This window comes from Marmota monax, unplaced genomic scaffold, assembly GCF_021218885.2.
Source record: "Marmota monax isolate L192 unplaced genomic scaffold, Marmota_monax_Labrador192_F-V1.1 WCK01_AAM20220418_F8-fsc00061, whole genome shotgun sequence".
Taxonomy (NCBI): Eukaryota; Metazoa; Chordata; class Mammalia; order Rodentia; family Sciuridae; genus Marmota; species Marmota monax.
In genome coordinates this window covers 9,179,891-9,195,242 of record NW_026695230.1, presented here as the reverse complement: position 1 = coordinate 9,195,242, position 15,352 = coordinate 9,179,891, and the positions used below count along the sequence as shown (strand labels likewise).

The following is a 15,352-nucleotide window of genomic DNA, read 5'->3' as shown; positions in this document are numbered from 1 at the left end:
AGTTATACATGACAGTAGAATGCATTTTGACACATCATACATAAATGGAGTGTAACCTCTCATTCATCTGGTTGTACATAATGTAGAGTTACACAGGTCATGTAATCATATACGCACATAGGTAATAATGTCCAATTCATTCTACTATCATTCCTAACCCCATGCCCCCTCCCCTCCCTTCACCTCCCTCTGTCTAGTCCAAAATACCTCTATTCTTCCCCTCAACCCCCTGCACCTCCCGGCACTGTCTCACACTTTTTATAAAATAACTACTATTACTATCCCTAGTTTACAAATGAAGAAACTTGCCAGGCCACGCCATAATCCCAGTGACCTGGAGGCTGAGGCAAGAGGATCACAAGTTCAAAACTAGCCTCATCAACTTAATAATGCCTAAAGCAATTTAGGGAGACCCTGTCTTTAAATAAAATATATTTTAAAAGTGGGGGAGAAGGGTAAAGGGGGTTGGGGATATGGCTCAGTGGTTAAGCACCCCTGGGTTCAATCCCAGGTGCCAAAAAAGAAGAAGAAACTTAAGCACCTAATGTATATGATCTAGTTAAACTCATAGAAGCTAGCAAGTGGTATATTCAGGACTCATATTTTTAAGTCATACACATATTTTTTTAAGTTATCTCAAATTGGTACATGTCTAAATTAACACAATTTATTCCTTATAAATATTAACTTTCAGGGTTAAGGTTGTGGCTTAGTGGTAGAGCGCTTGCCTTGAATGTGTGAGGCACTGGGTTCGATTCTCAGCACCACATCACCAAATGACTAGCAAACTGGTAATTTCACTGAGGACAAGAACTCTTACTTTATGAATCCTCTTCACTCAAGACTTCTAATGGTTGTTAAATGAATGCATCAATGACTACAGAACAAAAGACAATATTCCTTTCATCAAAGAAAAGTTCAATTATGAAACCAAAATAACAGGTTAAAAAACCTCTATGTATTAATAATTCAACCTTTACTGAAAAACCTTTACATGGTTGAGTTTAGAATAAATAAGTGCAAGGAATCGGTTATATTGAAAACTAGGAAGGAGATGGCAATAGAAAACTAAAAATAGGAGGTGTTCCATCACTGTTAAAAGGAAAAACCCAGTACATGAAAAGATAATATTCTCCTATCATTGATTCATAGAAGAAAGAAAACTTATCTAACAAAAATAAATAAGTAAAAAACTATAACTTCTTTAGTATTAGACACCGTACAAATTCACCACAAAAATAAATGAAGAGGGCTGGGGTTGTGGCTCAGTGGTAGAGTGCTTGCCTAGCACATGTGAGACATTGGGTCTGACCCTCAGCACCACATAAAAAATTAATTAACTAATTTTTAAAAATGTATCAAGCTTCCTGAACACTTTTAAAAACTAACAATAAAATAAAGAGTATCCAGACTCTGGGTGTGAATTTATTCTGCCCAATAAAAACAGAATGCATGCCACATATAACTTAAAATTTTCTATGGCTACATTAACAAAAACAAATACATGAGATTAACAATATATTAATTTTACTTAATCTTGTTTTTCCAAATTATCATTTCAACAGATAATGGATACAAAAATGAGTGGGATATTTTGTATTCTTTAATACTAAGTCTTCAAAATCTGGTGTATATTTTACACTTATTACATCTCTATTAAGACTAATCACGGGGCTGGGGATGTGGCTCAAGCGGTAACATGCTCGCCTGGTATGCGTGCGGCCCGGGTTCGATCCTCAGCACCACATACAAACAAAGATGTTGTGTCTGCCGAAAACTAAAAAATAAATATTAAAATTCTCTCTCTCTCTCAAAAAAAAAAAAGACTAATCACATTTCAAATACTCAAAAGCCAAAATGGTCTAGTGCAAGATTAGCATTTATAAGTTAAGGAACAGGAACCAAAAACAATGGACAAACATCATTACTTTCCAGTGAAGAAAAATTAATGTTCCCAGCAGTATTATTTTCCTCTACCCCAGAAAAATAATTCAAACACCTGTTTTTTTTGTTGTTGTTTTGATTTTTTAAAATATTTTTAAAATTGTAGATGGACACAATACATTTATTTATTTTTATGTGGTGCCAAGGATCAAACCAAGTGCCCCACATATGCCAGACAAGGATGCTACCACTGAGCCACAACCCCAGCCCTTGTTTTTCTGAGAACAAAAATTTCTTCTTATTTAAGCCCCCTGAATAATCTACAGACTTTAAATAAGGCCTACCATTCTGGATTTTTGTTTGTTTGTTGTCAGAACTGAGGACTAAATCCAGGTCCTCTCACACACTAGCAAAGTGTTCTACCACTAAGCTACATCCCCAGTCCCATTTATGGCTTTTATACTTTCATTTATTTATTTATTTTTGTGTACTATGGGGATTGAACCCAGGGACCTTCTACCATTGAACTATATCCCCCATGCTTTTTATTTTTATTTTGAGACAGTGTCCAAATTACTCAGACTTGAATTTGGCCTTGAATTTGCAATCTTCTTGCTTCAGCCTCCTAAACTGCTGGGATTACAGGTGTGTGCCACTGTATCTAAGTACATAAACATTTAACAAATAACTTGTATGACAAAAAGAAATAAATCACAGAATGTATTCACATCTTCAATAAATATTCACTGGATGTATATCATGTACCAGGCATTGTTTTAGGTGATGAAAAGTAAAAGTAATTTAACCATAGATGTATTGAAAGCAACACACCAAGAAAAAACATTTGCTACTCAGATTACAGAGAAAGAACTAATCTTCCTAATATATAACAAAAGAGTTATTAAATTAAAAAAAAAAAAAAGCAATCCTGTAGAAAAACAGCTTGAATAAACAGTTCACAGAAAAGTTAAGATGCTTATTATCCTCACTTCTGTTGAAACAAAACAATTAAACTACATTAAACCTACTTGTACACCAAACTGATAATAAACACACAGGAAAAGGAAAAAAGTATTCATTGTAAAAAAAAAAAAATGTGTTAGGTACATAAAAGAGTACAGTTTTTAACTTTAAATGAAAGCTAGGTGTTATGGTCTGGATGTGAGGTGTTCCCCCAACACACACACACACACAAAGCTCATATATGAGACAAGGCAAGAAGGTTTACTTAATGGCAAAATCTTGAGAGTTTTTCCTTTGTGCCTTAAAAAAAAAACAGGATGCCAATGACACTTCAGCTTTTTTTTTTTCTTTTTTCTTTCTTTCTTTCTTTTTTTTTTTTTTTTTTTTTTGAGGTACTGTGGATTGAAAGCACTGAGCCATATCCCTGCCCTTTTTATTTCTTGAGACAGGGCCTTTCTAAATTCCTTGAGCTTCAGATCCTCCTGCCTCAGCCTCCTGAGTAGCTGGGATTACAGGTGTGTGGTACCACATCTGGCCCTACATCAACATTCTATAGAACCCTAGACAGCACAATAAGAAAAAGAAATAATAAGATCAAATTTCAAGAGTCAAACTACAGATTGAGTATCCCTTATCGGAAAGGTTTAAGACAAAACTATACTTACTTCCTCCTTAGCATTTAATACCATCCATGATATTACATCTTTACACACACACACACACACACACACACAACATTTATTTATTTATTTTGGTACTGGGGATTGAACTCAGGGGTGATTAACTACTGAACCACATCCTCAGTCCTTTTAATTTTTTATTTTGAGATAGCGTTTCATTACGTGCAGAGTCTGGCTTTGAATTTGGAATCCTTCTGCCTCAGTCTCCCAAGCCTCTAGGATTATAGGTATTTGCTACTGTGCCCAGCTTACTTGTGTATTTTTATTGTTGATCCTTTTTCTCTGGACTGTGAAGTTCATGAAGCTGAGATTTATCTGTTTGATTCACTGCAGCATCCCCAACACCCTAGACCTGGAACAATTTCAAAAGCTTTCATTCAAGTATTTGTTAATCAAATAAATGAAATCAAATCAAATATGGACCAGATTAGGAAGGAAATTTTCACTGTGGGGCTCTAACAGCCTATCAGATACTTAGCATAGTACACCAACTTGGGAAGTTGAGGAAGGAAGATTCCAAGTTTGAGGCACTCAGGCAACTTAGACCCTGCCTCAAAATAAAGATTTAAAAAGATGTAGGTGTAGTTCAGTGCTCAAATCCCTAGTACTACCAAAAATAAAAAATAAAAAACCTATCATATACTGAAGAATACATTCAAATGAGTATTTTATCCTAAGAGATACAGCATGTAAATTTTTAACCCACTCTTGTTGCATTTATTTTCATTTAAAGTATTTGGAAACCATCTTGAAAATGCCAAATAATAAGTCATCAATTTCTTTCTCCAAAAGATCAAAATCAGACCAAAAGGTCAGAATCAGACCAAGAAGTACTTGTGAAAAATACAGTTCATATCTGCCTGGGGATTAGAAATACTGGCCTTGGGTTCAACAGCAATTTGGCTAGAGATAAATCTTTAAACAGTATATATGTAAAGCTGAATACCTTAAGTCATGGAAGCAGGTAAGATTGCCCTGGAAAAATGTAGAGAATGAAAAAAGTATCAAGAGGATGATCACGAGAGTCACTAATACTTAAGCAGGAAAAAGGAGATTGAAGGAAAATAACAAAGGTTTTAAGGTTGATGTCAGAGTAATACAGAGAATAAAATGTTCGAAGAAGAAAATGATCAGTACTGTCAGAAATTAAAAAGAAGTGGGGCTGGGGTTGTAGCTCAGTGGTACAGCACTTGCCTAGCACATGTGAGGCCCTAGGTTCGATCCTCAGCACCATATAAAGATAAATAAATTAAATAAAGGTATTGTATCCATCTACAACTACAAAAAAATATTTTTTTAAAAGAAAGAAATTAAAAAGAAGTGACACAGAATGAGGACAGGAAAAAAATACACTAAGTCTAAGAATTGCTCGATGATTTTTTTAAGTGATAGCTTTACTGAGATATAATTCACTTATTATAAAATTCACCCTTTTAAAATACAGTTCAGTTATTCTTAGGATAGTCAAAGAACTATATGACCATCACTACTCCCAAAATTTCAGAATACTTTCATCTCTCCAAAAAAGAAATCTTTTACCCATTGGCAGTTACTCCTCATTTCCCTCCATGCATTAGTGGTTTTTGAAGAGCAGTTTTAGAGAAGCATGGAAAACTAAAGGAAAAATAAGGAACTACATATAAAAAGAACAAATTATTCTTTCACTTCTTTGACAATAAAGGGAACAAAGCTAAATAGGTAAAAAGGCCATGATGTAAGGTATTTAAAATGGGAAAGGCCTTCAACATCTGGTAGGCTGAAGGGAAGAAAATCAGGAGATAAAGACAGAAGATAAATACCAGCTTAGGCATTAGAAAAAAGGGGAAAGTATACAATCAGAGGCACAGATGGAAAGGAAGAGATACTTTAGAAGACTGAGGTAATGAAAATAAGGAAATACTAAATGATCTAAAAATGCAGGTAGGGGAATGTCTCTAAACTTTGGTAGAGTTTTTAAATTTTTCATCATTGAATGCTTTATTAATTCAAAACAAAGGTGATAAATGTGTAACATAATTTTCACTTATTAGGATATCCAACATGGCAAGAGATTGTCACTCTCACTCCAACAACAAAGAACAAGCTAAATAAACTAAAACACTAATAGTTTTAAGACATCAGAGAGCAAAGGACACAAAAAATAAAAATTTTAAAAACTAATGAATTAAACTTCAGAAAGTGATATCCTTCATAGAGAGAAAAGCCCACCACTACTCTCCTCTCCAGGATAGCAGCAGAAAGAAGACATGCACTGCAGACAGGGATGAGAGGAAATAAGCCAGACTTTTTAACAAATTTTAACAGCCACATATAGGTTGGCATAACGGATGATAATTCTTAAGAGTAGAAGAGGTAGCTAAGTGTTCCAAAATGCTGGATAAAGACTTAGATAGAGCCCGAGGTATGGAACAAATCTGTTTCCACACACCAACTCTCCCAAAGGTTTTAACAATGTTACACAGGTAGCACACTGAAATCTGGGGATATGGCAAAAACTGAAAGAGATCCCCTTGTAGTACAAACGTCCAAGGCAGTCACCTTCCAAGGAGGACTAGCAGGTGAACAGAGAGAAATTTGTCTAATAGCACAACATTTCAGCTATCACAGTTTAAGATGAGACAGGAGGGCTAAGGAAAGTCTCCATGGCATTGTAGGCCTTCACAGAATGTAAAATAGCTGCCCTCCAGAGGTTAGGGTAAGGACAGCAAGGCAGAGCTCCTAAGACAAAGGCAGGAAGCAGAACTACACAAAGAGAATTTACCGGGGATCTGAAAAGCTGGCCAGCTAGGCGGCAAAATAAAAATCCCTAAAATCATGTCAAGGTTCAGATCCCAAATCCTGCTGAACAGAAAGTCACAATTCTGCTACAGAGTGTTTTGTTGTTGTTGTTTGTTTTTGTCATACTAGGGATTGAATTCCTCACCCCAAAATATTTGAACACAGTGAAGTGAATCAAACTAAAGCTACAACAAAGGACAGACTTAAGCCAGGGCAATGGCGCAAGGTACTCCAGAGGCTGAGATGGCAGGATTGAAAGTTCGAAGCAAAACCTGGGAAACACAGCAAGACCCTTAAAATAAAATTGACTGCAGCTCACCAGTGAAGCGCTTGTCTAGCATGCAAGAGGCCGTACTGAAAAAAAGGGGGAAAAAAAGGCAGACTCTCATTTTACTTTTTAAGTCAGGCTTATTCAATTTAGTCACCTGACAGAATAAAGGCCATGAAGACATATATTAAGTAAATAATAAGTAAACTTCAGGCTCTAATATTGCTTTATGTAAGTTGACTAGCATACAATCAAACATTATGATAGAAAGAAGCTAGAAAATGTGACCCAAGGTCAAAGAAACATTGAAAATAAGCAGATAAAAAGATGGTCCCAAATGTTGGAATCATTCAAAAGGAGTCTTTAAATAATTATGATAAAGATACTAAATGATCTTTTAGAAAAGATGGGTAACATATAAAAATGTGAGGAATTTCAGCCATGATGGAAATTATTTTTTAAAAAATGCTAGAAGGGAAAAATATTTCAGAAGTGAAAAATTAATTAGAGAGATTTAATAGCAGAAAAAAAGGAGTGGTAACCTAAAGACACATCAACAATTGGAAATAATCAAATTGAAACAAAAGGAAAGAGGCTGGGGGCTTGAGAGAACCGCATATCTGAGTTCTCAGTGGTCTAACACTGTCTCTGTTAGACAGTGGTCTAACGTAACACATTTGGAGTCCAAGAAGGACAAGGAAAGATAACTGAATCAAAGAAATATTTGAAGAAAATACCCAAGGAATAATAATAATTTAAAAATTGTCACTGAAAAATAATTTTATTTATTACAGGTTATCACTAGTCAACCATACATAGCAAATATATTACTTGACTTAAACATTCAGCCAACTACTCCATGTAATAGCTGTTTTCGTAGTTCTTTGAATAAAAAACTAATTCTGATATAATAGTTTTCCCTCTGGAGTTAGAAGCTGACATTTCTGAATATTACTTCCTTAGAAATCAGCTTTCCTATTCAATCAAGCTTTATATCTGAAAAAGTTTTATATTCTTAAGTCTAAAGGTATTAAGAGAAATTCAACTTAAAAAACTACTAAATATAGAACTGGGCAGGATGGTGCATGACTGTAATCCCAACAACTCAAGAGACTGAGACAGGAAGATCACAAGTTCAAGGACAATCTCAGCAACTCACTGTATCAAAATAAAAAATACAAAGGGCTGGGGATGTGGTTCAGTGGTCAAGCACTGAACCTTATTAAAAATAAGGCCAGGTGCAGTGGCACATGCCTGTAATCCCAACAATTCAGAAGGCTGAGCAGGAGTAGTTCAAAGCCAGTCTCTGCAACTTAACTAAGTCCTAAGCAACTTAGTGAGACCCTGTCTTAAAATAAAAAATCAAACCGGCTGGGGATATATATAGCTCAGTGGTAAGGCACCCACCCCTGGGTGAAGGGGAGGGCAAAGGAAGGAGGAGGAATAATAGTTAAATTTCCAAGCTCAACTATCAAAAACAAACCCTCCCTGGGGGGAAAAAAAATCTTAAAATCTCCATTTCTCAATTAGAATGGGAGGGGGTGGGGAGACACTAATAAACTTAATTATTAGATGTAACAGGAAGCCAAAGGTGGATTTTACTTACATTCACATGATCTGATTTATATTGTTCAAAGATTGCTCTGTGGAAGTCCAAACAGAAAAACAAAAGTGGAAACTGGGAGATGAATTAAAAGGTAACAAAGAGACAAGAACCAATAATGACTTATACTAAGGATTTTAGCAGAAATATTAAGAAGTCGTTTGAATCAAACAAGTAAACAAATGTTTAGACAGCAAATGAAATGGAGAAAAAAAATCATTAGTAGGGGGGGGAATACTATTCTTAACAGTATAGTTAGAGAAAAAATGAAATTGGACTCACAACCAGGACATAAAAAGAGACATGGGAAAAGCTAAGGAGAATTTTCCCAAGCTTTTCCACAGCCTAAAGACTGTGAGATTAGCCAGTTTCCACTCCATTCTTTAACTTCCAGTACTGCTCTATTATTATGATAATGCTTTGTGCAAGTGCTACAAATACATTAATAAAGAGCTTAATTCTTATATTTTGACAAAAAGCAATGGCGACACTGTAGTAAGTATTAGTAATCATTATTCCACCTTGAGCCCTTAGAAGCAAGATTCACAAATGGAATAGATCTAGAACAACCTCCTTTGTCTGCTTGTGTATCATTATATGTGATAGGGAGGAGGACAAGAAAAGAAGATAAAGACGCAAAAAGAAGACTCCTACAGAAAGGCATTTTGCTGAGCAAGTAGTTTTCAATCTGACGCAGTCTCAACAAAAGTACTACTTTTTAGAGATAATTACTGAACTTTGGACTACTTTATTGTTCATTCAATTGACATGAATCATTAAATATAGTTTGACATTACCACAATTCCAACATGACAAATAACAGTAAAGCTTTTATGCTGTTATGGTATATATCTGCATTTCCAAAATGGCTAAAGATAGGAAAAAAAATAAAACTGAGTTTCAATTAAAAAAATCCAAAATAGCCAACCTCAGCAACTTAGCAAGGCCCTAAGTAACTTAGCAAGACTCTGTCTTAAAATAAAAAATAAAAAAGGGCTGGAGATGTCGCTCAGTGGTTAAGCACCCTTGGGTTCAACCACTGGTTCCAAAAAAGAAAAAGAAAAGAAACCCAAAACATTAAAAAACTGACATGAATACTCCTGGAATTTTCCTCCTTCCAAACTCCATCAATTTATATGACTAAAAAAACCTTCACATGATAGCAATTTGCATGAAATGGGTAGTTTCATAAAACTGTGATAAAAACAAAAATCATGTAGTAGCAAGACCCAAGCTCAAATATTGGACATCACTCTTATCAACTGTGTGATCCTAAGCAATTTAATCTTATTTGGTCTTTAGTTTTCTCATTTTTAAAGCACAGATAATACCTCTTAGTGTTTTCAAGATTAAATAAAATCTTATACGCATGCACACAAAAATGCATAACAAGCATTTAAAAATAGTACACAGCCAGGCTCAGTGGCACATTCCTGTAATCCCAGCAACTAGGGAGGCTGAGGCAGTAGGATTGTAAATTCAAGGCCAACCTTAGCAACTTAAAAATAGTATATAACATTTAAAATTACATATATCTAAAAATATCTGTATGTTCCTATCACTAAAAAAGGCAGTTTATTGCCAAAAAGCATATGAAAAGATGCCCAATATCATTAATTACTAGAGAAATGCAAATGAAAACTACAATGAGGTATTTCAAACCTACTTGAATGACTGTAACTTTTAAAAAAAGGAAAATACAAAGCAGTAGAAAGGCTATAGAGAAACTGAAACCCTCATACTTGGCTGACAGAATGTAAAAAGGTGCAGTTACTCTGAAAAACACTTTGGTGTTTCCTCAAAAAATTAATCATAGAATTACCACATGACCCCAAAATTCCACTCCTAGATATATATCCAAAATAACTAAAAACAAACATATCAATATAATACTCTCACACCAGCATTATTTATGGTAGCCAAAAGATGGAAACAAACCAAGTATCCATCAATGAATGGATAAACAAAATTTGGTACATACATACAATGGAATATTATTCAATCATAAAAAGTAATAATACAATATTATATACATGTACAGATATATAACAACAAATCCCATCATTATTTGCAACTATAATGCACCAATAAAAAAATGGTAGAAAGAGGAGAAAAAAAAGTAATGCTTTTTTTCATGCTGCAACTTGGATGAACCCTGAAAACATTATGCTAAGTACACGAAGGGTCAATAGGTCAGATATGATTATACTTATATGAAATATCTAAAGTAGGAAAATTCAGAGACAGAAAGTAGATTAATGATTATCAAGGGAAGGAGGGAGAGGGGAATAGATAGTTAATGATAATAGGTTCAAAGTTTCTGTCTAGAGGGATGAAAAAATGTAGAGATAGAAGTGGTGATAGTTGGCTGGTTGCAGTGATGCATGCCTATAATACTAGCTACTCAAAGGCTGAGGCAGGAGGAGCACAGGTTTGAGGCCAGCCTGGGCAATTTAGAGAGACTCTGTCTCAAAACAAAAATTTAAAAAACAGGCTGGGGATATGGCTCAGTGACAAAGCATTGAGCTAGATTTACAAGGCCCAGGGTTCAATCCTCGGTATCTAGAGGTCAAGGGGGGGTAAAGCAGGAAGGGGCAAACTAGCTCTAGAGTTTATGAGAATTCTCTTGTATTATCCTCACAATTTTTCTCTAAGTCTAAAATTTCACAAATTTCTAAATAAGTTTATTAAGAGGTATATTATTTCATTTGAAAAGCATCATGCTAAGTGAAAGAAGCCAAAATCAAAAGACTACATACTATATGATGATAATTTATTGACATTCTGGTAAGGGCAAAATAGGGATAAAAACAAATCAGCTAGGACTAGAGGTGAATAGAAGGCACTGACTATAAAAGCAGCATAAAGAAATGTTTTGAGCCAGGCATGGTAGTATGCGCCTATAGTCCCAGCAACTTGGAAGGCAGAGGCAGGAAGATCCCTTGAGCACATGAATTCCAAAACCCACCTGGGCAAGCATACAATTACATCCCCAGACCTCTTCATTTTTTATTTGGAGACAAGATCTGGCCAAGTTGCCAAGGCTGGCCTTGAATTTGCAATCTTCCTGCCTCAGTCTCTAGTAGTGGCTGGGATTATAGAAGTGCACTACCATACCCACAAGGAAAAAAAAAAAAACTTTCGAAAGTGATGGAAACATTCTATATTTTAATTGTGGTGCAAACAGTTACACAACTGTCCCCCCATAAATCACAGAACTGTACACATAAGATAGACGAGGTTTTTGGTTTTTTAAATATTTTTAGTTGTAGATGGACATAATACTTTTATTTATTCTATTTTTATGTAGTGTTGAGGATTGAACCCAGTGCCTCACATGTGCTATGCAAGCGCTCTACCACTGAGCTACAACCCCAGCCCAAGATGGATGAGTTTTATATGTAAATTGTATCTAAGTCTGACCTAAAAAAGATTAAAAAAAAAAAAAAAACTAAAAAGTGCAGTGTTACATAAGCATTTTGACATACATGGAATTAGTCTAATAATTGTCATTACTAGATCTAGTCAGATTAAAGTAGGTTATTCCATATTCCCTGGAGCCAAAGAGCAGTTAGCAAAGTAACTTAGCAAATAAATCTATGTAATTATGTCTACTCATACACTATGGCTTTGTTTACAGGAATAATCAGGTCTCCTTCAGAGCTTATCTTGGGAAGATGTATGTTTTGAATCACTCCAAAAACTATTAATAGACTATTTGAAAAAAGTGTTTTCTTATTTCCTAATTAGACCAGCATTTTCTAAACAAAGTAGATTTCTCTCTCTCATCAATATTCACAGTTTTTTCCACCTTACCATTAAGTACTTACATTTATTTCCCTCTAGTCTCCTCTCATTCATTTCCCATACACTATTATCTTGAAAGAGAATTTTTTAAAATACCTTTATTTTATTTATTTATTTTTATATGGTGCTGCGGATCAACCCAGGGCCTCACACGTGCTAGGAGAGCGCTCTACCGCTAAGCCACAACCCCAGCCCCTTAAAAGAGGACTTTATCTTTGCTTTTTCCTCTCATTCCACAGAATTTTAATAATACCTAATTTCTTCCCGCATCTACTGGTATTTTCTGACAGTAAACTGACAATTTGTCTACCTCACTACTAGAGCCACAATGGATTCATAGCCTTGAGATAAAATTTCCTGAATCACCCAAATAATAAAAAGTGTTGATCATAGGTACCCAGAGGTCTATTCTCACATCTTCACTTCTATCCTGTCCCATTGCTTGAAATAAGCCTTGTAAATCCTTCCTTAAAACTATATTTTTTTCCTTTATCTAATTTTCCCCCAAAGTCATTTCCTGCACATTAAATAACTCTGACCTTGAAATTTCATCCCCTTCTTCTTCCTGTAGTAACAGATTAAGATCTAAATTCTTTTTCAAATATCTTTCCTAATATATTCTCATCTGTTTTCAATGACACTAAAGTATACCTCACATCTTTTCTTTCCTATAAACAATTTTTTATACCTTAAGTACTTTCTGCTATATGGATTATAGTTGGTCTCTCCTAGCTGGTATATGAACTTGCTCATTCTTTAACACACACTCCAAAAATCTGATATGTGCTATATGACTAAACATTCAAAAGCCATTATGAAGACATGCAATGAAAAGAATACTGGGTCTAGTAGATGTGGGTTCAAGCATTACCTCTTACATATTATGCTAAACAAGTTACAACATTTTTGGATCTCATTTTCCTCTTCAAGAAAATAAAAATATTTACTTATTTACTGACTTAACAGATGAGGGGAACATTACCTAAAGAATAATCATCAATCAATACAAACTTAAGGGCATTATTTAAATTCTTTTGACAAATTTATCTTGTCTAATTAAGCCTCTAGTGTTTTTTTTAAACTAAACTCCATACACAGCAATAAAGTGAATCAACATTGCAATTACTTTTTCATATCACTAATGTTAACTACTAGACCCTAAGACTAAAACAGAAAGCTTTATTTCTTATTTTAATAGTAAGAATATTAGTTACATAGTATCTTCATTCATTTTCTTTTTGTTCGTTCTTTCTTTTTTAATATTTTATTTTTTATTTTGAGACAGGATCTAAGTATCTGAGGTTGGCTTTGAACTTGGAATCCTCCTGCTTCAGCCTCCCAAATCGCTGGAATTACTGGTGTGGTCCACCACACCAGCCTCTTCATGCATTTTTGGCTGCTAAGCCAACAATAACTGTTTTCAAATCTATTAAAAAGTGTTTTTAAAACTGACTTGTTTTTACACCCAGGAAGCTAAATTTAAAATTTTAAGAAATCCAAAAAGTGTTTTAAAATTGTATAAATCTCATTTTTAATTGCCTAAAATGTCCAGGTGCACAGTCTTGTTGAGTCTATTATTTTAGAAATACCAAACTGCAAGATGGGCATAGTGGCACACACCTGTAATCCCAGAGATTCAGGAGGTTGAGGCGGAGGATCACAAGTTTGAGGCCAGCCTGGGAAACTTAGTAAGAACATGTCTTAGAATAAAAAATAAAAAGGGCTGGGGATGTAGTACGGTGGTAAAAGTAGAGTGCTACTGGATTCAATCCTCAGGGCAGGGGGTGGGGAATAAGAGTGGGGGGGACATAGCAATGAGGATTGGGGGGTATCATTAAACAGACTACAGAGAAAAGCAAAGATACAAAATACACATAAATGCACAAGACTACTGACTTGTAGTATAAAGTATAATCATCAATCAATACAAACTTAAAGGCATTATTTAGTTTAAATTTTTTTGACAAACTTATCTTGTCTAATTAAGCATGGGAATTGCTTTCAGTCTCAACCACAGTCTTACTAACAAACTAAAAGACACCTAGAAGAATATTTCCCAGTATAAAAATTATTATCATCAAAAGAATATTATAGCCAGACACAGAAGCACATGTTTGCTATAATGCCATATAGCTATTCAGGAGGCTAATGCAGGGGAATTGCAAATTCAAGGCCAGACTGAGCAACTTAGTGAGACCTTGTCACTAAATAAATCAATAAATAGGGATGGGGATGTGCATGTGCCAGGCCATGGGTTCAACACCCAGTACCACCACCACCAAAAAAAAAAGGCAACACAGTTACAAAACATTTTTTTTAAATGCTTTGTGGAGAGAATGTAGAGAAAAAGGAACACTTTTACACTGTTGGTGGGACTATTAATTTGTACAGCCACTATGGAAATCTGTACGAAGGCTCCTCAAAGATTAGGCACAGAACTACCTTATAATGTAGTTATACCACTCCTCAGTATTGATCTTAAAACAATTTAAGTCATCATACTATAGTGATACATGTATAGCTATGTTTATAGCAGCACAATTCACAATAGCCAAACTATGGAACCAATCTAGGTGTCCATCAATGGATGAATGGATAAAGAAAATGTGGTATATATACACAATGGAGTTTTATACAGTGATAAAAATGAAATCATGTCATTTGCTTGAAAATGGATGGAATTTAAGAACACTATGTTAAGTGAAATAAAAATGATAAGGTAGAAAAGGAAATCAGCAGAATAGAGGAAAGGGACCATGGAGTGGAGGGAGGGGGAAAATACTGGGGAGTGATATTGCAAAATTCTATTGTTATACTGTGTGCATATACGAATATGTAACAACAAATCCCAACATTCTGTACAACTATAATGCACCACTAAAATAATGTGGGGGGAGAGGGGAAGAAATAGAAAAAAAAAAATGCTTGTATCACTATTGCTTTGAAAGGTTAGCCTGATGCTCGGATAAGAATTGTGAGTTCTTGGGAAATTCAACACTCACTTTAGGTATAAGTTCACTTCATGAATGTATTCAGTGCAAAACAATGTGTTGGATTAAGGAAAGATTCCTAGACATGGAAACTGATGCAGCAATTTAAATGAAAAAATTTAACTTATTGATAGCAGAGGAAAAAAGAATCGTAATACACATAATAAACACATTAAGTTATAGTAGTTTCTGAAATACCTAAAGCAAGCATGCCAATTTTTATATTCTTTGAAACTGAAAAAAGTGTGAAACCTGTGGATAAAAACATTAAAATATGTTGTCTGTAAGGAAGTAGCATGCAAGCAACATGCATACAAAATAGCAGAGATTTTCATACGGAAAAAGAATTTGCTTTATATTTATTAATTTAGCACAAAAT

The 15,352-nt window shown here is 34.7% G+C and overlaps 1 protein-coding gene across 3 annotated transcripts in view; it reads right to left on the bottom strand.

Annotated features, from left to right (window-relative positions):
• Pik3c2a (phosphatidylinositol-4-phosphate 3-kinase catalytic subunit type 2 alpha) overlaps positions 1-15,352 on the bottom strand; it is a 121,093-nt gene that overhangs the window by 104,228 nt on the left and 1,513 nt on the right. The window contains exon 2 of one of the 3 annotated variants that reach the window (XM_046438121.2): positions 3,780-3,879. The exons of the other annotated variants lie outside the window; for them this stretch is intronic. The gene's annotated coding sequence lies outside the window, so the exon portion shown is untranslated. The remainder of the gene's footprint in view (positions 1-3,779; positions 3,880-15,352) is intronic. 3 annotated transcript variants of the gene reach the window in all.